Source organism: Coenobita brevimanus, chromosome 18 (assembly GCF_032717465.1).
Source record: "Coenobita brevimanus isolate Jiangsu-jjx chromosome 18, ASM3271746v2, whole genome shotgun sequence".
In the NCBI taxonomy this organism is placed as follows: domain Eukaryota; kingdom Metazoa; phylum Arthropoda; class Malacostraca; order Decapoda; family Coenobitidae; genus Coenobita; species Coenobita brevimanus.
Genome location: NC_136971.1, coordinates 20514933 through 20541115, shown reverse-complemented (window position 1 = coordinate 20541115; position 26183 = coordinate 20514933). Strand labels below are relative to the sequence as shown.

At 41.7% G+C, this 26183-nt stretch overlaps 1 protein-coding gene across 1 annotated transcript in view; it reads left to right on the top strand.

Moving 5' to 3' along the window:
• The first annotated feature begins 10567 nt into the window (after window positions 1–10567).
• The window catches only part of LOC145391509 (ATP-dependent translocase ABCB1-like), a 298980-nt gene continuing 283364 nt past the window's right edge, over window positions 10568–26183 (top strand). Inside the window, exon 1 of the mRNA XM_080266138.1 lies at window positions 10568–10631. The gene's annotated coding sequence lies outside the window, so the exon portion shown is untranslated. The remainder of the gene's footprint in view (window positions 10632–26183) is intronic.

Here is a 26183-nt window from a genome sequence, read left to right as displayed (position 1 = left end):
CAATATGAACGTCGTAAGGGTAGTCGGAAAATATCAACAGAGAGAGGTATTAGATCACTAATTCTACGCACGTTTTTGACTACATGCCTAGAGGACGGTTTCAGAAATTTAGGTTGGGATGACAAAAGAAATTACCAATATCGATGAACGATGCAACAGTCTCAAGTAGCTCAGTTCACCGAATCAGGGAAGGAACTTCGAGAAGATAATACAGTTGTTAAAAACAGGGTGACACTGAAGGTGAGCTTGAAAATGAATATAAAGAAGACGAAAGTTATATTAAACAGACGTGTTCAGCCCCTTTTAGTAGTAATAGTAGATGAAGACCTGGAATGTTTTTAACACACACACACACACACACACACACACACACACACACACACACACACACACACACACACACACACAACATTTAACTTAAAGCTGTCCTTCTACTATGGAAGACAACGACTACTATACTCATGAAGATGGTGTGTTTCTTAGTCTTTGGTGCCAACTTGTGTGACTGTGCAGACCAATTCTGGATCGTCAAACTTTGCCACACATTTGGCACTTCAAGCCTGGGTTTGCTGGGAGAACTCTGTTTCGGTTGTGCCTCTGATGCCTAAGCTCTTCTCTGGCTAGGATCCGAGCTTCTTCGAGATGAATGGCTCCTTCGCTGCAGAGGGCTCGCCATTGTTTTCTGTCAGAGGCATTGGTTTCAAGATCTTTTGGTATGATGTTACATTTTTTCAGAGTTGTCCTTATATGACCTTCATATCTTTTTTGTCCCCCTGGGATGTGATGTGCTGCAGGAAGTGGGACATACAGAACCTGGAGAGGAAGGCGGTGCTCAAGCATGTGGAATATGTGTCCGACCCATCTAAGCTGTTTTTTAGCCAGCATGGTTCCTATGCTGGCTGACTTTGCCTGCTGAAGAATTTGTGAGTGAGGAACTTTATCCTCCCATGTGAGTCATAGGATGCACTGTAAGGATCATATGTGAAAGGACTCAAGCTGTTTGACGTGACGCTGGGAAATAGTCCAGGATTCAGCACCATATAAGAGGTAGGAGAGGCATACAGCTGTATATTCTTATAACTTTGCCTCGATTCTCAAGTTGATGTTATCTGCGACTCTGAATCTGAGATGCCCAAAGCAGGCTGAGGCATGGTTGATTCGTGCAAGGACTTCTGTATCAATGTTATGCTTATCTGTGAGCACACTTCCAAGATAGGTATAATTCTCCACCTGTTTTACATTTTCGCCATTTATTTGAAAAGCAAGAGGCTATGCTACGTTGTTTCTCTGAGATAGTATTTCTGTTTTACTGATATTTATTCGGAGCCACATTGCATCGTATATGTTGGAAATGATGGTAAGAGACTGTTGTAGGGCTTCAGGATGGGCAACACAGTCATCAGCATTTTGCAGTATATTCAGTCTTTGTGCTTGAAGATGTCTGAGATTAAAAGAGTTACCATCTAGACGGAACTGGATTTTATTCCATCATCAGGGTTCATTTATTGGTGATTAAAAAGGGTGACTGTAGTTAGATAGATGTTGAAAATGAAAGGAGCCCGGACACATCCTTGCTTTACGCCCACATCCACATGGAAGGGTTCGGATTTTCTCCCTCCTACGGACACACGAGCATTCATGCTGTCAAGCAGACTCTTCAGGATGGTAAGAAATTTGTTTCGAACTCCAAATTTCGAAAGAGCATTCCATAAAAGTTCTCTGTTGACAGTGGCAAATGCTTTTGCACGATCAATGAATGCATTATACAAGTCATGGTTCCACTCTTGGCACTTCTTTCTATCGGGCAACAAAGATCACATCAAAGGTACTTCGTTCCTTCTGAAATCCGCATTGTGTTTCGGGAAGTGTTGACCCAGTCAAATGTTTCGTCAGTCTGGATAACATTATCTTGGCTTGTACTTTGCCAGCATTCACAAGGAGGGAGATGCCTCTACTGTTGTCACAATTTTTTCGGTCCCTTTTTTCTTGTAGATGGTTACAGTATCAGAAATTGGCCATTCAAATGGAGTTTATTCTTGGTTCCAGATAGTCAGTATGAGATTATGGAGACCCTGGTGAAGTAACTGGCCACCCTCTTTGATCAGTTCAGATGGTATGCCATCAAGGCCATGGATTTGTTATTTTCTAGAGATCGGATGGCCTTAATAGTTTCTGCAAATGTAGGTGGGCATTTGGGATGTTATCAAGAATATTGTGCTCCACGGGTTTTTTTCGATTAAGTAAGGTGTTAAAGTGTTGTGCCCATCTTTGTAGGATTGCTTGTTTACCTTTCAGGAGATTTCCTTCAGCTGATCGAACAGGGTTTATGTTGTGTTTGGTAGGACCATGGATGGTTTTAATGGACTTATAGAACCCATGTTGATCGTTAAGATTAGCCAGCCTTTGCAGCTCATTTGTTTGCTCAGTCCACCATTTGTTCTGCATGTCACGCAGTTTTCTCTGTGTTTCACTTCTGAGACTCTGGAATTCAGTTTTTAGAGTTAAGGAGCTAGGGTGTGCCAGCCAGTTGTTATGCACTCTCTTCTTCATGGCAAGAAGGTCATGTATACCCTCAGCATTTTCGTCAAACCAGTCTTTATGGAGGTGAGTGCAGAAGCCTAGGATTTTTTCTGCAGTGCTTTGGAGCAGTGTCTTAATGTTTTGTCACTCTGCATCTAACTCTGTTACACTGTTGTTTGGATTAAGTTGTGGACATCGAGAAAGCTTCTCTGTAACAGTGCTACAGGTGTTACAAGTTGCTACATCTTTTAAAGTACTACAGTTTAGTCTCTTGGTGGATGGTCTGCTGCACATTAGTGGGCATATGACTAGTTGCAGTTTGATGCCTGTAAGGTTATGGTCTGTTGAGCACTCAGCATCTCTCATAGCTCGGTTTATTAGAACTTCTCTTCGATCTTGCTGCCATTGTTTAGATCGCGGGTGCATCCATGTGGACTTGTGTTTATTCTTAAGTTGAAAAATGGTACTGGTGATGATCAGACTGTGTTCCTAGCATAAGGAAAGCACTCTAAGACCATTGTTGTTCATGTTACCAACACCATGGCAGCCTACAATTGTACCGGCTGGTTGGAACCCCACAGCTGACCACCAATATGTATCAGCTCAGGTGCGACTCCACTAAGTTCCAAGCAGGGCATCAATTTATATAATGTTCCCACTGGCTGGAAATCACTAATTCCCCAGCTGGCACTCCCAAATGTCTCTCTCTGCAACAGACGGGGGAAATCGGTGTATATCCTGTATTAGAGGAACGGTAACGTGTGCAGGTGACAGAAACTGGAGCAGATTGTGTTTTTTATCCCTCTTTATTCGCCACGGAAAGATAAAACTGTGACAAGTGAGAGTTTGGAGCAGTACGTCTCCCCTTTACCAGAGCTGAGAGTAATCTCCTCCAGCTGCCTGGCCTCCCCACTGGGAGTGGCCCTAGGTCAGCAGTTTCTTAGAGTTGCCATTCCACAGACAACTGGGATTTGTACATGAGTAGAAGTAAGTTACAGCTCTACCATGCACATTATACACCTCAATAAAGTAGTATTATTTACATTAAAGTATACCAGCAGGGTATATGTGTTTTCCCAAGACTTAAACATATATACAATTCATATTCTTCTATCGCCTTCCCTTACCCTCATGTGTACGTCGAAAAGTGCTGACTTTCGCAGGTCTGACGCTCATCTTATTCCCACACCACGCTTATACTGAAGTGGCATTTAGATCTTCATCTCAACACTACAACACAATTTCTCTAAATAGGAATAAACTAAATGTGTATAGTAGCGAGAGACATAATTCCAATGTGGAAATGATGTCGGCACCAGAACGTAATGCCTTGCCAGAAATGATTATTTTTTTCCACTTGGGCATTAAAATGTCCAAGCAAGAGTCAGACGGAATCTTTTGGTTTCTCAACAGCATTGTGGGATGCCTTGACAGACGAGGTTATCTGCCCAGGTGGTGTGGAGCAACAGATGCTTTGGTTACCTTTTCTAAACCCCTCCCCATCAGAGGTAAGTAGCTGGGCATCCGTTTCTTGCTGCTTAGTCACACTGGATGCTGCTGAAGGCATGACATGCTCCTAATGCCATCATGCCAGTGACCACTGGGCCAATGCCGCCTGTGTGCAGGGCTCGAGCTAGTGACTTCCAGCCACATCCATGACGTGTCACTGTCACCCTCTCCTGTCACCATAGTTCTTTTGGTTTGATGAAAGGATGAAATGGCAGAGTATAGCAGTGGGCTTGTGCAATGAATGGATTTGCTGTGATAGTGAGGGTGTGTAGTCCTTACCACCACGTGACTTGGCCCTTCTCACCCTGTGATGATGGCATGACGATGCACGACGACCATCTACTGAGCAGGGTTGCAGGAGTCTGCCGGGAGGTCCGTAGTAAAACAACTAAAAAAGGGAAGGTAGACTCTTAAGATTACCATTTGTTACTGTTCTGCGCATCTCGCCTTTCATCGGCTGAGACCCGTTATGACGTAGACTGGTACAAAAAACTTTGCCTCCGTCTGGGACCGGCTTGCAGGTCGCGGTGGCTGGGATGATCCACATCTTATTTTTTTGTTAATAACTAATAGTTCTTTAGCAATAGGATGCTGTAGTGTGTTTGGATGTTGCGGAAGGAGTAAAGGAACCGTTTATAAACTCCACAGATTCCCGGAAAAAAGTAAATAAAAAAAAAAAAAAAAGGATAAATTTGTGAAGGAGAGCAGACAAAATTCCTCCCGACTCGGGTAGAGTCAGCTCAAATCAATTCAGCCCATCACAGTACGTCACACACTTGGAATGTGAACTGTTGGCTCAAGAACCACCTGCTACAGTCCGACTACTGAAGGCTGATGCAGTTCCAGACATAAACCTTCCCAAGAGGACTTATGAGAATGAAGGTAGGTACCGTAGGCTAAGATGAGGAATGAGCTGAAATTTGATACTGCAGGCTAGTCTTATCATACAATACCTATTGTGTTGATCAGAACAAAAGCAGAATTTAATAAATTTATATTACCTGGCCGCCTCTGAGCCTCATGGCCGTCACCAAGCTGAATCAGATCCTATTGAAATAACCAGAATGAAAACATAGTCTCGTTACTGGGACTAAGGTTACTTACCACAATATTCGTGAACTTATACTGTAAATATAAACAATATTTATAAGTTCGCTTGTTGTAGTTCTCAGGCTAGGTATTTGGGGTGCTCTGGAAGGGCATTCCAAATACGAGTATTCGAGCACACTGGGAAAAGTTACAGATCTGGGAAGATGTCCTTCTCTGCTGTTAGAGATCATTTACTGAACAATAATCACCCTTTCACACAGAATGATTTTCAAATTACTGGTAGGTTTGGGAATCACGGGGATGCCTTATTGGGAGAAAAACTGTTAATTAAAATGCTTGATCTAGAATTAAATCTTGCTAACAATACTTGGTAGTTTGATAGGGTTTGTGTTCTACTTCAGTGCTCATTACTCTTTCTTCCGTCCTTTGTTGCTGTTGTACCAGTTCCTTACGAGCCCTATTCAGTATAGGACTCTAGTTTAGTCAGCTTAGTGTCTTGGGGGTTTTACCACTGATTAGTGACTTTTATTTCTCTGCATTGTTTTTGTGTATTAATTTTATACATGTTTATTTTGGCTGTAGTTTTTTTTTTTTTTTTTAATTCTATAGGAAGACTATAGGTTTGGTAATTTTGTTTTATGTTAACTTATCTTTTTTGTTCATGTTCTTCGTTTTAATGATGTGTGAGACATATACAGTATATAGAAAATGATGAACTTTAGATCCATAACTGTTGTAGTATAGCGCGCACTGCTCTTTGGTAGGATGCCACATATGTACTGTACAGTACAGTACCCTGATGATGGCCACGTGATGCCTCCCAAAGTTCGGAGAAATATATCGAATATATATATATATATATATATATATATATATATAATATATATATATATATATATATATATATATATATATATATATATATATATATATGCAGTATAAGCCTTAATGAACCCTACATTGTTGCAGATCCTGCAGATCCTTTCTGAGTTGAATAAAATAGTTTGGAAATAGCAAGAATATATTTGAAACTATGTCGTCGGGTTGAAAAAGTTAACTTTATCAACATATCTAAGACTGTTCGATAGATCGTCGTATTTGTTAATTCCTTTGTCGTTACAGTCTTTTTGAATGAAAGCGTTTTCAAGACAGAGTGACAAACTTTTGGTAAAGCTGAAGAAACAGTAACGATAATAACAACAACAAAAGTCAGGCTCGTGCAATATACATTGACAGTTTCATTTTTTTTTTTTTTAGGATACCAATACCCGTTCAACCCTAACTGTGGTGTATTTAGCCAGCATTCAGTTCTGTCATGCATGATCTGAGGAGTCCTAGTGTTCTACTGTAGCTGATGCCAGACAGTCTTATTTAACTGAGTGATTGCAGAGCCTGACGGTCTTTTATCCCTGCTATAGTCTAAATGAGCCTAACCATTCTATTCCAGGTCCTGCCACACAGGTGTTTTCAGGTGACCTTGATCAATAGAAGCGTGAAAGTGCAAATCTCGTTAAAGCAAAGTCTCTCATGACCGAAGCATCGCTAGTTACAGCTCCCACCATGATATTCAGCTGATGATAGCGCCTCCGTCCATTGATCCAGTGATTCATGTCGTGCTCTTTCATAGGAACCTGAGAGCATTAGCGGGTGAAGATGGCGCCTCCCTCCATTGATCCAGTGACTCGTATTGAGCTCTTTCAAGCTGCAGTCTCACTACCATCCGTCGCATCCACAACTACCACATTCCCCAGTATCCTAGAAGACTGAAACATAGCAAAACTATTATACAGTATATCTTCATGACCCTCGTGCAGTCAGCAGGCATTAGGCCTAAACCTTTTAACTCTCCTTTCCCTATGATAATGCAATCCTGTATCAATTCTTGGAACCAACTTCATTTCGTGCCCTCCTGCCACACACTATTCCATACCCTCCCTCTCACACTATCCACACCCTTCCCCTTCATCCTTCTCCTGACACTACTCCCACCCTCCCCGTTCCTACCATCGTCCCTTCACACTAACCACCCATTCTCCCCCTCACATTACCCCAAACCCTTCCCCGTACACTACCCCAATACCCTTTAAACAGAGTTTTCGAAAAAAAAAAAAAAAAAAAAAAAAGATGTTCCAACACGACTGTTCAAATAACTCATAATATTCCATCGATATAAATGAGACAGTTCCCATGCACTGGTAAATTGTTTGTAATGCCAACTGAAGTTTTTTTTTGACTGGTCCTCTGGTTACTGAGAATGCGAGTAATTGAAGGGGAAAGACAAAAATGGGTGGGGGGTAGGCAGGATTGGTGGTAGAAGGTGGAGGGGCAGGACTGGCCGTTATTCGGTCTGTTTTTTCGCTGACGGAAATGGGGCAGTCTCACGGCTTGAATATTAAGTCGTGGCTGCATGTAATGAGATTATCCTTACATTTTTAGGCAGGAATAAGTCTCTTTGGTTACTTTTGAAATCGATTTTCTTTTTTCACTACACTTGGCCACCAACTGAGGTGAAAGGGGTTATGGATCTTTGTCAGGTTTGAACAAAAGCTCTGAAGGTCGACCTGTGACGACGGTCGTTGCGTGATGGGCGACGTTGGCGGCGAGATGTCTATTAGAATTCGATTTAGGGGAGCAGTATATGGGCTGAGTGAAGATGGTGGTGGGTGGCGGGATAAGGAGCGAGTAGTACGCGGAGTAAATATGGGCATTGTAGTGTGAATAATATAGGCATGGCAGTAGCAGCAGTAGTGGAAGTAGTTAGAAGAAGTGGTGCTAGCAACCCCAGGCTCATTTGAATATGAACCTCGTGAGCTGCAGGCAAGTGTTGTTATACTCGTATCTTCTCCCGCTGTCCACCGTCCTTCTCTCGAGGGATGAGGAGGAGCTTGAGAGGCGTTTGTGTAACCGCTAAGCTTCACTGTCCGGTAGTGTTGGTGCTACCACATGAAGCATCCCTCTCCAGCACCACTGGGCGTGGCAATAGTTTGAATAAAAGGTTTTTAACGATAATAACAATAACAACACTATCTACAACAAAGCAATGATAATAACAAAAAAAAAAAAAAAAAAGGAACAATTAGAAAGGGCAACACTTGCTCTAAGTAAGTGGTCTAAGTGACCAATATTTGACTTTGTCCGGTGATGCTGACATATTACTCTCAAACTCGAATGACTTCATTCTTGCCTAACCTTCAACTCATCCACCACTTCTGCTCAGATCAGATCAACACTGTTGGGGCTGACTTTGTCCAGTGACCTTGGCTTTGACATATTCCTATATCTTTGACTTTTTACTGATTTTTCTCAAAATTGAATACCTATCCTTGATATGACCTGAACCCTTCTACAACATTTAGTTTATAGTGGCAAAAACTGTCTGAGCTGACCTTGAAACCTATTATTTTATAAAACCAGCAAAGTGAACTTCGTGAGCGTTTGACGGGCGTGCGAGCACCATGCTATCACAATTTTTCCTCTGATATATTATTTCTTCGTGATGGTAGTTGAACAATGAAAAATATACTGGAACGAAAGACATTCTCTCACGTACACCCACACAGACACAAACACACACACAAACTCCCTAGGAAAACTAGAGATACCAAGGGGTTCCTACACCTATAAGGATGAGTTTTTAGTTGATAAAATTTACTGAATGATTTTATCACAGGCAGAAAGAATTTCAGCTCTACTTCACATAGGAGTAAAGTTATTAGCTTCTGCTTAGCATGATGGTCAGGTCGGGCCGGGCCGGGTCGGGCCGCTCATTTCGAAACGTAACCGAGAGTAAACATCGCTCACTCGCTCGTAACAGTAGGCCAGTCTTCTGAATAATTCTCAGATCACCAGCCAAGTTTGATGTAAATCAGAAAATCAGTTTTAGTAGTTTTGTCAATACACAGACGCACTTGTCGAACTTTGACATTGATCTTTGACTGTTCTCAAAATGGAATCACTTCCCAAAAGGTTTGGTAAAAATTAGAATTGTTTAAGTTGATTTTGCTAGGTTAAACTTTAACTCACCCTTTGTCGTCGGCTAACCCCCAACCCTTCCACCAAGTCTAAATATATACGGAAAAGCACTCAGTAGTTTGCAACATTAGCACTCAACAATTGTCTCAGGCAGACTTTTGACCGTGCGTGACCTATGATCATAGCTTCTGACCGATTGTCCTGAAACACGAACTGTTCCTTGCCTGACACTTACTCTGTTCAAGCAGTTTGGTTCAACTGGGATCAGGAGCGTTAGCCTAACCATGTCTTGTGAGCTTGACTTTTGATCTGCTCTTCTGAAAATAGAATCACTTCACCCAAATTTTGACCTTGAACCTTTCCATAAACTTTGGTTCATACAGAATAAATGCCATTTAAGTTAAAGAACCAAGTATTTGACCTTGCCCAGTGGCCCTTACCTTTGACCGATTGTTTTAGCAAGTGAATGGCTTTATCTTTTCCTGATTCTCAGCATTTCCATTAAGACTGGCTGAACTTAATACAATTTTTTTTTTCTTTTAGCTGGCTTTGCACTTGGCCTATTGTCATTTCCGATCAAAGAAGAACCACTGCTTACTCTGATATTCCTCAATCATTATGCCACATCTGATGCAATTCAATTCAACAGTTTTTGCCAAATCTTGCTAACAGACACACCAAAAGCCAATCGAGCCCAAAACATAAGCCCCTCACGCTATGCGGGCAGGTGTAATAAATTTTATCATCGTTCCTCTTTAACAAGCAAATAACCGAATTATTTGGGAGCTCATTGAAACTGTGTGTGGTACTGTATAATTTAATAACGAGAAAAAATTCTGCTGCCTGTCTTTCTGTCTGTCTGTCTGTCTCTTTGTCTGTCTGTCTGTCTCTGTTTCTGTCTGTCTGTCTGTGTGTCTGTCTGTCTGTCTGTCTGTCTGTCTGTCTCTCTCTCTCTCTCTCTCTCTCTCTCTCTCTCTCTCTCTCTTTCTCTCTCTCTCCACGTTTGCGACAGAAGCCGCTTCCGCCACCCAGCCGGTACACTCATGTTCCGTCTTTCCTCATCAGATATTTTGGTGCCAACGACAAATGTGTACAGCCAGTGTGAATAACATCCACCAAACAGTAGAGGATGATGCACGAGAACTTTTTTTTTTTTTTTTAGTCATAACATTATTGCCTTTGGACGGCACAAGTTTAATTAAGGGAAACAAACCACTCTTAGCATATGATCTGAGGAAGGGAGGTTCTGAGACCTCCGTCTCCCTCCTCGAATATCTTCAGCAAGCTGCCATAAGTCAGGGGAATAAAATAAGTAGCACATTCCATGTACAACGGTCAGTCAATTATTATAATTACTATAATGGAGTACGAGCTACTTAATGATTTTAGAGCGTCAGTCTCCACATATTGATAATGGAAGCAGTGAGCCCAGCGCACCTTGGCCAAGACCGGAGTCAGTCAGTGTCAGTGGAGGTCGGGCTGCACTGCGGTGAGGGTGTGTGTGTGTGTATGTGTTGGCGTGCGTGTGGCTCCCCCCGTCTCCACCCCGCTCCCTCCTGCCCTTCCCATCACACCACCAGGCAAGCCACACCCTCCGCCAGGCCCAAAATTGTATTCGCTCTTTTCTGGTTTATTTCACTTAGTTCGGTAGCACAATAAGATTATGGTACGGCTCTACATCCCTATCACATCATTTCTTCGTAATTAGTATCATATTTTGTGCTAATCTGGGGATTCAAAATGGAAAGCTGTCAGTTATAAACAAAACTGTAGACAGAAGAGTGTGGTGTTACGGACACAGCGCCGTATTCACGCTGCCTTTAGAGATTGGTAGCATCTCTTCCTGAAAGATATAGATTGCACATTACACCCTGATATCTTCTAGTATACTCTTTAGCCACACTATATTGATGTCATAACATAAAAGAGAATTATAAAGTGAAATATGCAACACTGATCAGTAAGGAAATTGTGCGACGAAGTCTATGCCAAGGAGAATCCAGTAATTTGAACTTGGAAAGTAGTCTACATTCGGCACGAAAGAGATTTTTCTGCATTGCATATAAAGGATATTAACACTCGCAGGCTTCTATGTCCATTCGGCTGAATAGAATCGTTTAACAGTTATAACAGAGCAATAGACTGCCCCGATCATGAGAAGGTTAATGGTGACGTATTGACACTCAGGCTATTAAAAGTCAGTCGAATTAATTTGTGTGGCATTAGTTGCAGTAGAGAACTAGAGCTGTCCCCACGATGAGAGGATTAATGGTGACACGATTAGCACTCGTAAGTTCCTGTGACTTACACAGCTGCATGGAATCGTTTATCATTAGCTGGAACGGAAGGCTAGTGTTGTTGCGACGTTGAGAAAAAAAATAATAAGCGGCGCAGAAGGGAGTGAAGATCGGAGTACTATGGCATGTGCTACAGTGTACTAAATCAGGTGGAGGTGCTACAGTGTGTTACTTGAGAGTGCCAAGGCAGGTGTTAGCGTCATGCTGGGTGTTATGGCAGGTGTTTGTGCTATATGAAGTGTTCTGGCAGGTCTTATGGAAGTGTTACACTGTTACGAAGGGTGTTATAGAAGCTGCCATTGTTACGTGGGGGCGTAATGGGATGTGTTATATAGTGTTGTGGCAAGTATTAGTGTGCTACTGAGGGTGGGGATGTTACACCGTGGGACACAGGGTTTATGACATGTGTTAATGTGTTGTATAGGTGTGTAATTGCAAGTGTTACAGTGTGTTACATGGGACTGCGAGGGTTATATGAGGTGAGGAGAGTTATCTCACCCGCTGCATAGCACATTACCACCACAGTTACAAACAACAACGAGTATTCACGAGTGCAACTCCGGCGTCCAACAATTGATGTGAGGGCCGAATATTTGACTCTGCCCTGTGACCTTGATCTTCGATCGCTTTCTTAAAAAAAGGAATAACTCCATTCTTTCCTGATACTTAACCCCTCCACTTGTTTGGTCCATATCGGATCAAACCTGTTTGAGTAGACATTTCCATGTGACCTTGAAATCTGACCTTTTATGTGATTCTGACCTTCACCGAAGTCTCACACTCGTATTCAGTCTTTTTGTCTCGCTCTGAACCGTTCCACAAAGTTTGGTTTAAATCGGATAACAATATTATAAACTGACCTTGCCATGTGGCGTTGAGTTCTGCCCATAGGCGTATCAACCTAGGCGTTGTACTGAGCTACGGTCACACAGCCGCCGCCCGCTACACCTGGAAGGGGAGAAATTCGGTCTAGATGTTACCTTTTTTTTTTTTTTTTTTTTTTTTACATATATAAATTGTTTCTATCAGCAATAAATAGAGCATCGTGCTGCTGACCTTTGCATGTATTTATGTATGTATGTATTTATGTATATCTATCTATCTGTCTGTCTGTCTGTCTGTCTGTCTGTCTCTGTCTGTCTGTCTGTCTGTCTGTCTGTCTGTCTCTCCCTCTCTCTCTCTCTCTCTCTCTCTCTCTCTCTCTCTCTCTCTCTCTGTCTATCTATCTACAGTATATTTCAGACCCAAAGGAGGTGTATGTTGCCTTGCTAAATCAGAAATTGTCCTGGAGGAGATTACTAGATTTAATTATCCTTATTTCGACTATTCCATCTACAAATTAAATTCTTTTGGTAAAATTAAATATTTCTGTTGTGTTTATCGTTCCCCTAATGCCCCTCCAGAGCCGAGTTTATTTGACTCTCTGTCTTCACAACTAAGTGTCCTCAACATTAATACTGCATCAGAAATTACTATTCTGGGTGATTTTAATGTCCATAATGTTGAATGGGTCACTTATTCAGCCAGAACTGATGACCCTGGTCTTGAATGTGAGCTATTTGCAGACTCATTTAATCTCACCCAGTTAGTCAGTCAACCCACCTGTGTACCAGACAACCCCGATCAAAATCCCCACCTATTGGACTTGTTTCTAACAACCAATTCAGATAATTATAATGTCGAAGTGAAGTCCCCCCTCGGATCCTCGGATCATTGTCTGATTCAAGCTACCAGTTTAACACCTACCACACCCTCCTGCTCTGAACCTGTCGTGGTGACTAAATGGCACCACGACAGGGTAGACTGGGAGGGACTCCATAATTTTTTCATGGAAGTTCCTTGGACCTCCTTTTTCTGCCAAGATGCAAATTCCACATTGGGCCATATACAGGATTTCATTAAAGTCGGCATGGAGACATTCATTCCCCATCATAGTTACAGAAAAAGATGTAATTCTCCTAAATGCTTTGACCACAATTGTGCTAGAGTAACAGAACATAAACAATAGCCTATAACATTTATACAAAGACCCAAACCAAAGAAGCCTTTAACTATTATAGAAGTATCAGAGACCATGCCAAAACTATTATCAATCTTTCTAAATCAAACTTTCTACACAGACAAGCTAACAAACTACTAAACAATCCAAATGATAACAAAATATTCTGGTCAACCCTAAATTCATTCAAAACTAACTTCACTAACACTTTTTCCATTCCACCTTTACAGTCCCCCAATGGAAATCTAGTAAGTGACCCATGTGGAGAAGCCAAACTTGTTGTTGACATTTTTTCAACAAACTCAACCCTAAATACAGAAGATCACAGTATTTCTGTACTTGATTTTGAATCCCGTCAAATACCTCCTTTCATGATTCACACCAGATACGTACAAACTCTATTACAGAATCTCTCAGCAGTCAAAGCTACTGGTCCAGACGAAATTCCTTCATTAGTACTTAAAAATTGCTCCTCAGTGTTGGCTCCTGTATTGGCAAAAAATTTTCCGCTTATGCATCTGTACCTCAACTTTCCCAGTCTCTTGCAGCAAATATCAATCCTGTTCCTAAAAACGGGTTACTTCTGATCCATCAAACTATAGACCAATTGCAAATAACTTCCATTCTTGGCAAAGTTTTTGAGACACTAATTAACAAACACATAATCAAGCATCTAGAAATCAATAAATTAATCAATGATCGGCAGTATGGATTTAGACAAGAACGTTCAACTGTAGACATTCTTTGCCTTCTTACCCATCAGATTAACAAAACAATAGACCAACACAGTGAAACACACACAACAGCACTAGATATATCAAAAGCATTTGGCAGAATATGGCACCGGGCCTTATTCTCTACGATGTCACACTATGGCCTTGCATCACTGGTTCCTCTAATTTCTTCTTACCTTCATAACAGAAAAATACGGGTCATGGTAGATGGAATTTATTCTCATTTTCATTCCATAAATGCTGGCGTACCCCAGGGATCAGTTTTGGCGCCAACCCTCTTTCTCATTCATATAAATGACCTCCTATCTGTCACTCACAACCCAGTACACTCTTATGCCGATGACTCGACCCTTCATAGTTCTTTCACATTTAGTACCTCCTTTACACAATTTGATATTATAAATTCCCAAATAAATACAGCAATTTCACTGAACCAGGACCTTTCTAAAATTAATCAATGGGGACAAACAAATCTGGTCTCATTTAATGCTCAGAAAACTAAATACATTAATTTCTCCAACAGAAAGAATCCCTCAGACTCTCACATAATTTTAAATGATGTCAGTATTCCCATAACCAGTACAATTGATATCCTAGGTGTTACTCTAAACTCCAACCTAAGCTGGACAGCTTATGTTAAATCCCTTGCTAAAAATTCTTCCAGAAAATTGGGACTTATGTACAGAGTTCGTGAGTTTTTCACTGACGAGCAGAGGGCCACAATATACGAAAGTCATGTGTGTTCTCAGATCGAATACTGTTCACCACTGTGGAGTGGATGTGGAGCGGTTGCATAGAGGCAGTTGGACAAAATTCAAAATAAAGCCATTAGATTAATAAAAAATCCTGCCATCACGCAAGACCTTTCTCCATCATCAGTACGTAGAGATGTTGCTTCTTTAGCATTATTTTATCGATATTTTTACCGTAAGTGTTCTGACGAACTGGCTTCAATTGTGCCTCCCCTTCACATTTTCTCCCGAAATACTCGGGCAGCTGGGAGCGCCCATGGACACACATTCTCTCCCCCGCAATGCAGAACCTCTGCTTATAAAAATTCACTTATCCCCAGGACTACTACTCTCTGGAGTTCACTTCCTGGGAGTTGTTTCCCACAAACATTTAATCCACTTCAATTCAAATCCAGTTGTTATAAATATTTTATGAATGGAGGATGCCTTTAGGCACATGGACTTATTTTTTTTTCCTTTGTTTTTTCTTCCTCCATTCATTATCTGTAAAAAAAATATGAGTGTGTGTGTGGGGGTATGTGTCTGTATGTATGTTTATGTACATATGTGTGTATATATGTATACATACACGTGTTCCCTACGTGTCAACGAGTTGGTTGGGGGAGGGTTTGTGCCCCTCCCCAGAAAACAACTACCTAAAAATACAAGAAGCCTCGGTCCAGGACAGGCAAACAGGTGACGGCCAAGGAACGAAGAAAGGACATGGTACGGATTGCAACATGGAATGTCAAGGGTGTGCAAATGATAAGGTGAAATAGAGAGAGATTGTCCAGGTGCTTGGAGGTACAAAAGTGGACGTATGTGGATTAACTGAGACTAAATGGTGAGGTGAGAGTGTGAGGGAATGGAAGTATGGATGGGGTATATGCGCAGGAATAGGTGAGACTGAGAGGGCAAAAGAGGAAGTATTGTTGTGTGCATGAGAGGGAAAGAGAATATAAGAAAGTATGGATCGGTTGGTTCAAGGATTGTGTGGGTAAGATAGAAAGTAGGATTACAAACATGGGTGACTGTATGTGTGTATACGCCAATGCAAGATTGTGGAAACAGAGTGAAAGAAATGTCTGGGCAAATGTGGAAGCATGCATGGAAAAGTTTGAAAGGAATGAAATGTTTTTTTTATTGGAGGTATGAATGGAAAAGTAAGGAATGTGAAGGTGGATGGAGCAGTTGGTGAGTGGGGTGTGCCTGCAGAAGTGGATGAGAATGGCAGTGTCCTAGTGGAAATTTGTACAGGGAGGGGGTTGGTGATAGCCAATCCCCTCTTTAGGCACAAAATGATTCACAGATATACATGGCAGGTAATGAAAAGAGTGGGTTGTCAACTGAATGAACGGAAGGCAGTGATTGATAATTATGTGTGTGTGGATGACAGAAAGATAATGATTAAATATGTGTGTGTTGAGGCATGAAATGAATCCAAGAGCATACAGAGGTTGGGGCAATGGACTTTCTGATCACCACTTGGTGGTGGTGAAAGTCAAGGCTCAAGTGCAATGGATGAATAGAAGGAAAGAGCAACACGAGGAAGTAGTCCATACAAGGAGGGTAGAAAAGATGCAAGAGGATGGAAAAAACACAGATTATAAGAGAGAAGTGGAGGAGCGATTGTGTAAATATGATTTGGAGCAGATGAGGCAGGTGGAAGTTGTGTGCAAGATAGTCACAGAAGAAATCTGTACAGCATGTGAGGTGGTGTGTGAGGTGAAGAGAAGACGAAAGGGGTGCAAGGAACAGCATGGTGGAATGAAGAGGTAAGGCAAGCTGTGGTGCAAAAGAAGAAAGCATGTAGTGAGTGGATGGGAAGCAGAGACATGGAGGAAGTTGAGAGATGAAACAGAGAGTTATATGTGGAGAGGAAGAGAGAGGTGAAGAGATTAATAAGAGAGAGTAAGAAGAGAGTGCATGAGGAATTTGAAAGGAATTTAAGTGTAAAGTGGTGGGAATGCAAGAAAATGTTTTGGAAGGAGGTAAAGAGAGTTAGACAGGGTGATAAAGATGTTAATAGGGGAGTGAAAGATAAATAAGTAGATTGATGGTGGAGGAGGGAGAAAAAGTGAGCAGGTGGAGAGAACACTTTCAGGAACTGTTAAACACAGAGAACGAAAGTAATGCGAGTATAAGTGGCTGGGGAATGGCTGGGAGAAGGGGATGGTGAGAAGGAAGGAAGTGATCACTAGGATGAAAGTGGTGGAAGCAATGAAGAAAGTAAAAATGGGGAAAGCCCCAGGACTTGATGGAGTGTGTGGTGAAATAATGAAGCATGGGAGAGTGATAGTAGCCATGTGGATATGGAAGATGTGCAGATTGGCCTGGGGCGAAGATAGAGGCCTGGAGGATTGAAAATCAGGTATAATAATTCACCTGTATAAATGAAAAAGGGAAAAAAGTGTGTGGTAATCATAGAGGCATTTGTCTTCTGAATGTAATAGGAAAAGTATATGATAGGATACTTAGTGACAGAGTTAGAAAAATAACAGAGAAATTAGTTGGAGAAGAAAAGGGACGTATTAGGAAATGAAGATGTTGTGTACAAGGTGTCCCATAAGTCCAGCATCATAGGAAATTTTATTGAATATGCTCGTAATGACTCCCATATTCATATATCTGGAAAGAAAAGAAATGTGCATTAATCCTTCTGATGCCGGACTTATAGGACACCCTGTAGATCAGATATTCATCCTTAGGTCTTTAGCAGAATAGTTTCTAGAGAGGGGAAAGGAGTTGCAAGCAGCTTTCATGGGTTTGAAGAAAGCATATGACGGAGTGGATAGACAAGGAATGTGGAGAATATTAAGAATATATAGAGTAAATGGGAAGTTGTTGAATGCCGTGAAGAGTATATATGAGAGTGCTAAGGCTGCAGTTCGTATGGATAATGAACCGAGTGAATTTTTCTGTCTGAATGTTGGACTGAAACAGGGATGTGTCATGTCTCCACGGTTGTTCAATCTGTATATTGATGGGGTAATAAAAGAGATACAAGGTAAGGCAGTGGATACTGAAGGAACCCTAATGATAGAGGGCAGCATTTGGAAATTTCCTGTACTGTTGTTTGCAGATGATACTGCATTGTTAAGTGAAGGTGAAGGGGAACTGCAAGGCTTGGTGAATGAGTTTGGTAGAGTGTGTAAGAAACGGAATCTAAAGGTGAATATAGGGATGAGTAAAGGTAAGGTCTTCGAGAAAAATGAGGTCACTGAATGTACAGTGATGTTAGATGATGAGGAATTGGAAAATGTGAGTGCATTTAAGTACTTGGGTAGTGTGATGAGTAGGGATGGTAGTTTGGAGGATGAAGTGCTTGAAAGGGTACAACATGGAAGAAAGGTTGCTGGTTCTTTGAAAACAGTGATAAGAAATAGGGAAGTGAGCATGGGAGTAAAAAAGTCGTTGCATGATAATATCGTGATACCAACTCTAACGTAAGGAAGTGAAACTTGGACCTTGTTGGAAGGACACAAGTCAAGAGTGAGAGCAGTGGAAATGAATTTCCTGAGAGGAACATGTGGAGTTACATGGAGAGACAGACTGACAAATGGGGAAGTGAAGCTTTGTGATGTGGATAAGGATGTGGTAGTAAGCGTTAAGAGAAATACATTGAGGTGGTTTAGCCATGTGGAGTGAGAGACTAACAAGGAGAGTGTATGTGAGTGAGGTGGAGGGGGAGGATAGGGAGGGGGAGGCCGAGGATGAGATGGAGGGGTGGAGTGAAGAGGTATATGAGAGAGGGAGGTGTGGGCTAAGGGAAGGGCATTGAAATGACCGGGGACAGGGAGACATGGAGGCAACTTGTTTGTGGTATCCCCTTAAGGGATTAAGGCGTCTGGGAGTAGATAGATAGATAGATAAATAGATAGTGTATATATGCATAATCTATCTCTGTCTCTCTCTCCCTCCCTCCCTCCCTCCCTCTCTCTCTCTCTCTCTCTCTCTAAATATATATGAGCTACATTGTTTGTTTGTTTGTTTGTTTGTCCTTCACTCATGCCCAAACCAAGGGCCAGAGACCCCCAGACCCATATATATTTTGAATCAGGGTGACCCAAGGATGGTTTTAGGGGAGTCAATATTCAGATCTGGGTCATCTGACGTCACAAGTAGAGAGTTCGCCTTTTTGGTCTGAGCAACGCCGGGTTCCCCTGCAGGCCAGTTTTTAGCATGGAGACTCACATGACCTCCAGTTCAGAAGTAGGCTATGTGAGGTTGACTTACAAGGTCATTTGAGGTCAATGGTAATACACACTCAAATGACTGGACCCAGCAGCCAAATTTTTTGGCATGGAGACTCATATGACTTTCAGTTCGGACACTGGGTATTTGAGGTTGACCTACGAGGTCATTTGAGGTCACCGGCAATAGTAAACAAATGCGCACAAATATCGTACGTTAGTCTGCGAAAGCTAAAATAGAAAGTTCCTGGACCTCTTATAATCCCTCTTCAGAAGCATAAGAGGTACATGGTCTTTCTGGAGTAGAAAGAATGAAGTAGAACAAAATAGGATTAGAGTGTTCGCCTTTTTGCCTGGACAGCGTCTGATACCCCTGCGTGTGTGTGTGTGTGTGTGTGTGTGTGTGTGTGTGTATACGATATATATATATATATATATATATATATATATATATATATATATATATATATATATATATATATATATATATATATACACCGTTACTTGCCTGCAAAAATTTGCGGGACCAACTAATAGCTTTTCCATCAGAAAATGTTTGCAACTACCATTACCTTTGTTTCCATACCATTATTGAGCCCACAATGACCAGTTTTGACTATAAAGCCGAAAGAATGACTCGCATATTTTCCTGTGCGGTGATTTCCACCAGTTTTGCACTGTCATGTGGCAAACGATCGCCAGAATTTGTATCTGGTATTTTTCTGACATTCCCTTGACTCACCCCGACCTAATGCAAAAAGAATGAGAGCGTTCACGAACTCCCCAAAGTTGCCAATGTTCACCTGATAACCTGAAAAATAAGAACGCGGTCAAATAAACTATAGTTTTGCGTTTCCTTTATCACTTTTATCGTAAGTATTATTTTATGAACACATTTACTCAATAATTTGAGGATTGAGGAAAAGAAGCTTCAGTATGATAAAGTTGAAGTGAATCGTTAATTTAATTCATTATATTGTTCGCAGTCTACAATCGATCGTTCACATTCTCAGTCATGTCTTTTAGTATACTGTAGTTTTCAACAAATAAAATTTTCAGATAAATACAGTATGTCTCAATAAAATACAGTACTAAGATGAAGTCATTTGGGTGCAAACTATTTATAAGAATCAGATGAAGATTATATGCACACGCCAGCGTCAAGTTTTGTTGTCTTCTTGCAAACGTCGGTAATTGTGATTTCAGTCGGCGGCTTCGTCTTTGAATGATTTCGGCTCAATATTTTTTTTTTTTCTTTGAAATACCTAATAGTCGGTACATTCTCTTCAGCACTTGCCAGATGAAATATGAATACTTTTAATTACTAAATGGTAAGTGTTTCAAATTAAACATGCAGTGTGATTTCTAACATTATGTGACGAATACTTAATGGACCACATGTCGTTTGTGCATTCTAGTAGCTGTTCCTCAGTATTATATTTTGTAAATCATATACAGAAAACTGGTATAATAACCATTGATTACAGTATTGAAGAATTTATATGCTGTTCATCACTAAATACCAAGGAAGAGATTTTACTAAAAATATGGCTGTGCGAGACAGTAGTTGACCGAGTTCCTCATTAAATTACCCGACTATTACTGGCAACTCCTGAGTTTGTGAACGCTCCCATTAGGTCGATATCAATTACTGTTCATGTGAAAGAAACGAATAAACACACGGACAGACACACAAACACAGCTTGACTACTATATGATCTCTCTCTCTCTCTCTCTCTCTCTCTCTCTCTCTGTATGTATGTACATATGGATGTGTGTGTGTGTGTGTGTGTGTGTGTGTGTGTGTGTGTGTGTGTGTGTATTTCTCTCTCTGTCTCTATCTCTGTCTGTCTGTCTGTCTGTCTCTGATGTACATATGTATGTATGTGTGTGTGTGTGTGTGTGTGTGTGTGTGTGTGTGTGTGTGTGTGTGTGTCTCTCTCTCTCTCTCTCTCTCTCTCTCCACAAATGACACGTTTGATGGCCGATCCCAGCTATGTAGTATTCTAGGAGGAATAATATAATTATTTACTTCTTAAGAACTTCCATGATATCCTTCTGGGTCACAGGCCTTCCATATACAGTACTGTTGACTGCCCATTGCTTTGCCTTGTCCCTCTTTGCCAAAGTAACTTTATTTACTCAGGTACGCAGTCGACTAATACTCTTGTACTGCATAATTCTGTGTGTGTGTATACTGTATGTATATTTATGTATATACTCCCCCTCCGGTCAGCATCCCAAACAAGGCCTGGATCCCATCCTTCAAAACGACAGAGAGTGAAAGACACAGTAAGTGACACACTGTATTTGGCCACCCCTCGATGCTGCTAGAACTGGCCTTCTATGCTTCACTTTCAGCTGAATGAAAGAGGATATCAAAAACAGAGTAGTAAAGGTGTTCCGACCTTCAAGGGGTTAATGGTATCAATATTAACACTCTAAGGTCTCCTATACTCATTCTCACTTGAATATGCTAGCTGCGCGTTGTCATGTAAGGGACCAGAAAACATAACCTCACAGTAATCCTTGCCGTGTCCTGCGGATTCGTAACTACATGCTGATATCAAGTTTTTGCAACCATTGTGTTATGTTTTGTGATCGTTTCACAAGTTGTTAATGTGCTTATTAATCCTTTAGCATATAAATGATAAACGACTCTCTCTCTCTCTCTCTCTCTCTCTGGGGGGAAAAATAAAATATTTAAGCAGGTGGAGAGAGGACCAGCCGGGGGTAGGGTGACGGTTGGTGGACGGCTGCCTAGCGTTGTCATACTTTTCTCGTCATAGGGGAATTCCCAACTTTTAATTTTTATGTGAGGAAGAAGGAACCAAAGACCGTGAGCCCCAATTATTGTTCTTTCCAAGAGGAAGACAAAATACAACAGAGAGACAAATTCAAGATCCGATCATTTCGAGAAGCCTGGACACATTGCGTTTGAAAGACTGGAAATCATAGGATGCAGGAAATACAGAGAGAGACAGTTCCAGAGTTGACCTGTTGCGTAAATGAACGACTAGGAGTAACAGTTAACTCTTGCATTAGAGAGTTGGACAGAAAAGGGATGAGAATTTGCTGCTAGACGGGTGCTACGCGCCCGTCGTAGAGGTGGAGGAATGCATGCAGACAGTTCAGAGGAGCAGTGACCATTGAAGTAGCGATAGAAAAGAGATGAAGATGCAATAGTGCGGCGAAGAGAAAGAGGTTGAAGGGAGTTAGTAAGAGGAGGAGAGTTAATGAGACGAAAAGCCTTTGACTCCACCCTATTGAGAAGAGCTGTATATGGGGAGTCTCTCCACACATGAGAGTTGTACTCCACACAGGGGCGGATAAAACCCATGTATAGAGTCAACAATTGTGCAGGGGTAAAGAAGGAACGGAGACGGCTTAGCACACCTAATCTCTTGGAAGTAGATTTTACAAGAGATGTAATATGATCTTTCCAAGATAAGTTCCGATTACATGAAACCCCAAGCATGTTCAAGGATGATGCAGAATTGAGCTGAATATTATTAAACATTAGTGGGTACTCCTGTGGAAGATTTTGTTGGGTTGATAGGTGTAAAAACTGAGTCTTAGATGCATTAAAAACAACAAGATTATTTTTACCCCAGTCAGATTACGAGCCAAGTCAGACATTAGGTGTGCCATAGCCTCATCCCTTGTTTGCTGAAGTAACTGCTGAGATGGACGTTGCGGGAACCGAATGGAAAGGTGAAGGGTGGCGTCATCAGCGTATGAGTGGGTAGGGTTAAATGTACAGCTTAGAAGGTCATTGATGAATAAAAGGAAGAGAGTTGGTGATAGGACAGAGCCCTGAGGAACACCACTGTTAATAGATGTAGGAGAATAACAACGGCTGTCTACAACAGCGGCTATAGAACGACCAGAAAGGAAGCTAGAGATGAAGGCACAGATAGAAGGATAGAAACCGCAAGAGGTCAGTTTGGAAATTTAAGATTTATGCCAGACTCGATCGAAAGCCTTTGAGATGTCAAGTGCAATGGCAAAGCTTTCACCAAAGTCCCGAAAGGAGGATGACCAGGAGTCTGAAAGGTAGGTGATAAGATCGCCAGTGGAGCGTCCCTGACGGAACCCATACTGATGATCAGAAAGAAGGTTGTGATAGGAAAGATGTTTTAAAATTTTTCTATTAAGAATAGACTCGAAAGCTTTCGAAATACAGGATATTAAAGGAATTGGACGATAGTTGGAGGGTTGGGAATGGTCACCTTTCTTTGTGACTGGCTGAATGAGAGCAAACTTCCAGCAAGAAGGAAAGGTACAAGTTGATAGACAAAGGCGAAAAAGTTTGCCTAGGGAGGGTGTAAGCTCAGAAGCACAGTTCTTGAGAACAACAGGAGGGACTCCATCAGGCCCATATGCCTTTTTAGTACTGAGGCCTTTAATGGTAGAAAATACTTCAGCTGAAGAAATTTTAATGTCAGCCATGAGGAAGTCAGAGGGGGGAATTGATGGAGGAACAGCACCGGAATCGTCTAAGGTGGAAATGGAGGAGATAGTCTGAGCGAAGAGATCTGCTTTATCAATAGCAGAAATAGCTACATAGCTATCAAAGTAGGAAAGAGGAGGGAAGGATGATGAGGTAAAGTTGTTAGAAAGGCTTTTGGCAAGGTGCCAAAATAGCTACAGAGCTGTCAAAGTAGGAAAGAGGAGGGAAGGATGATGAGGTAAAGTTGTTAGAAAATTTTTTTGGCAAGATGCCAGAAGGAGCGGGAAGAATTCGAGCTGGAGAGTTGAGAGCATTTAGTATGGATGAAATTATTTTTAGCAGAGCGAAGAACACAGACTTAGCAAGATTCCAGGCAGAAACGTATTAAAGATGTGATTCAGGGATGGGTTGGCTCCGGCACCATTTATAGGCCCTCTCCTTGTTGCGGACAGTATTAGAAGAAGTGTGATTAAACCAAGGCTTTCTTGCATTAGTCAAAGGATATGAGACTGGAATGTATGCTTCCATGCCCGAGAGAATAGCCTCCGTAATGCGCAAGGCACACTCAGATGGCTCCTGGCCTTGGAAGCAATAATCATTCCAGGGAAAATCAAAGAAGTACTGCCTGAGGGCCTCCCAATTCGCAGCTTTAAAGTGCCACAGACGACGTTTCTTTGGAGGGTCCACAGGCCGTACCGGAGTGATAGGACAGGTTAAGGTGATAAGGTTGTGATCGGAGGAGCCCAATGGAGAGAAAAGATTAACAGTGTAAGCAGAAGGATTAGTTGTAAGGAAGAGGTCAAGTATGTTGGAGCTCTCTCCAAGGCAGTCAGGGATACGAGTAGGGTGCTGTACAAGCTGCTCTAGGTCATTAAGGATAGAAAAGATGTAGACCTGTTCACCAGGTGAATCAGTGAAAGGAGAGGAGAACCAAAGGTGGTGGTGAACATTGAAATCTCCTTGAATGGAGATTTCAGAGAAAGGAGAAATGGATGGAATGTTTTCCATCGCAGAAGTAAGATAGTAAAAAATTATATGATAGTCAGTAGAATTACGAGATAAGTAAACAGCACAGATATTATTTAGTCAGAGAATGACTGGAAAGCCAAAGCCAGAGCGTAGAGAATTCAGAAGAATCGAGTTAAGAAACACGAAAGCAAGATAAGTCATTGCGTATATATATACACAACAGCCACCTTTGGCTTTGAAATGAGTATAGAGAAAGTTGGAGGATACAGAGAATAGTTTGCTGTCAGTTGCCTCAGACAGCTGAGTCTCAGTTAGAAAAAGCAGGTGAGGTTTAGAGAAGGAGAGGTGGTGCTCAACAGAGCGAAAGTTAGAGGAACGGCCGCGAATGTTGCAGAAATGAAGAAGAAGAGAGTCAGACAGTGGTTCTAGGCAGCTCGAGTCGTCAACGGGAGAGGGGCGGAAGGTGGAGGGATTTATGGTCCCCCCCCCTGGGGACTTCGAGGCCATGTGTTGAGCTGCCATGATTTTTATTAAATTTTGGAAAAGGAAGAGTGGTGTGTACTGTGCATGTAGTTTGGTGTTAATAATTAGAGAAACATATATTGGAGAGCATGCTGGCATACTCTCTGTGTTACTGAGACACTGAAAAAGTTCAGCAAAAGGGGATGGTCTGGAAATAGTCCCGAGGGCTGATGAAACGGGAGCTCCAGCTCTCCCTGTCATCAGCTTTTCATCCACCTTGGGAGTACTGCCCTGCTCGACTGGTGCTACAGTCCACTCTTCTACTGACGGGCTAGACCTTTTTTTGGTCACTGTAACCTTGGGGTTGATGTAAGTATATTCACTTAAGACGAGGGCTCACCGTCAACTGGAGAGGATTCATTTGATGCCTCGATCGTCAGAATAGGTCCACAACTGAGGCTTGTGCAGCCCAAAGGAATGGACGGACGGACGATAACCTCCTTTTTTGGGTCAGTCACCTCGAGGTCTTCGGTAGAAAATTATACGGGATCAGTGGAATGGAATTCTAGGCTTTTTTCGACCTCGAGAGGTTTAACCTACAAATACATGAAAAAATTACATAATAAGAATTCTCAGAATTAATGTTTAGCACCTGCTGAGACAGACAGGCAGTCAGTTATTCATAAGTCCCGGCGTTCCCCTACAAGACGACCTGCAATAATCGATGTTACAGGCCAGGGCTTCAGCGGTACTGCTATGTAAACAGGGACAAATAGTGTAAGAAACTTCGTCTAGCAGTGTAATTGGCCAGAGAATAGAATTGGATTTTTCCATTTGCGAGCTGGATGTGTCAACTAATGCACCACAGGCTCCCTCATCCACAACAGACACAAGCCTGGGAACATAGGTGGTGAAGGGAGGGGGGTGTGGTGAGTAAGAGTTAGTGTTGGCGTTATGAAATTTTTAGGGGGTGGTGGGCGATTCCTGGGTTAGGTCGATTGATTTTGGCTTCACGTTCGGAGAATATTGTATCTCCCTCCTATGTTGTCTGATTCATGGGATCCCTTTCGAAAAATATTCTTTTATATATATAATAGTCAAATCGTCGGCTCTCATAAGGAAAGAGGGATTCATGCAAAAATGAGAACACTGTCTGGGTCCAATTCATGAGATACTGCTCAATATCTGTCCAACATATTGTATTGGGAATGATATGATGGATCACGTCAACCTCTTCAATCTGATGACGCACTTTTTTTTTTATTCGTGCTATTACCCAACCTCTAATAGTTAA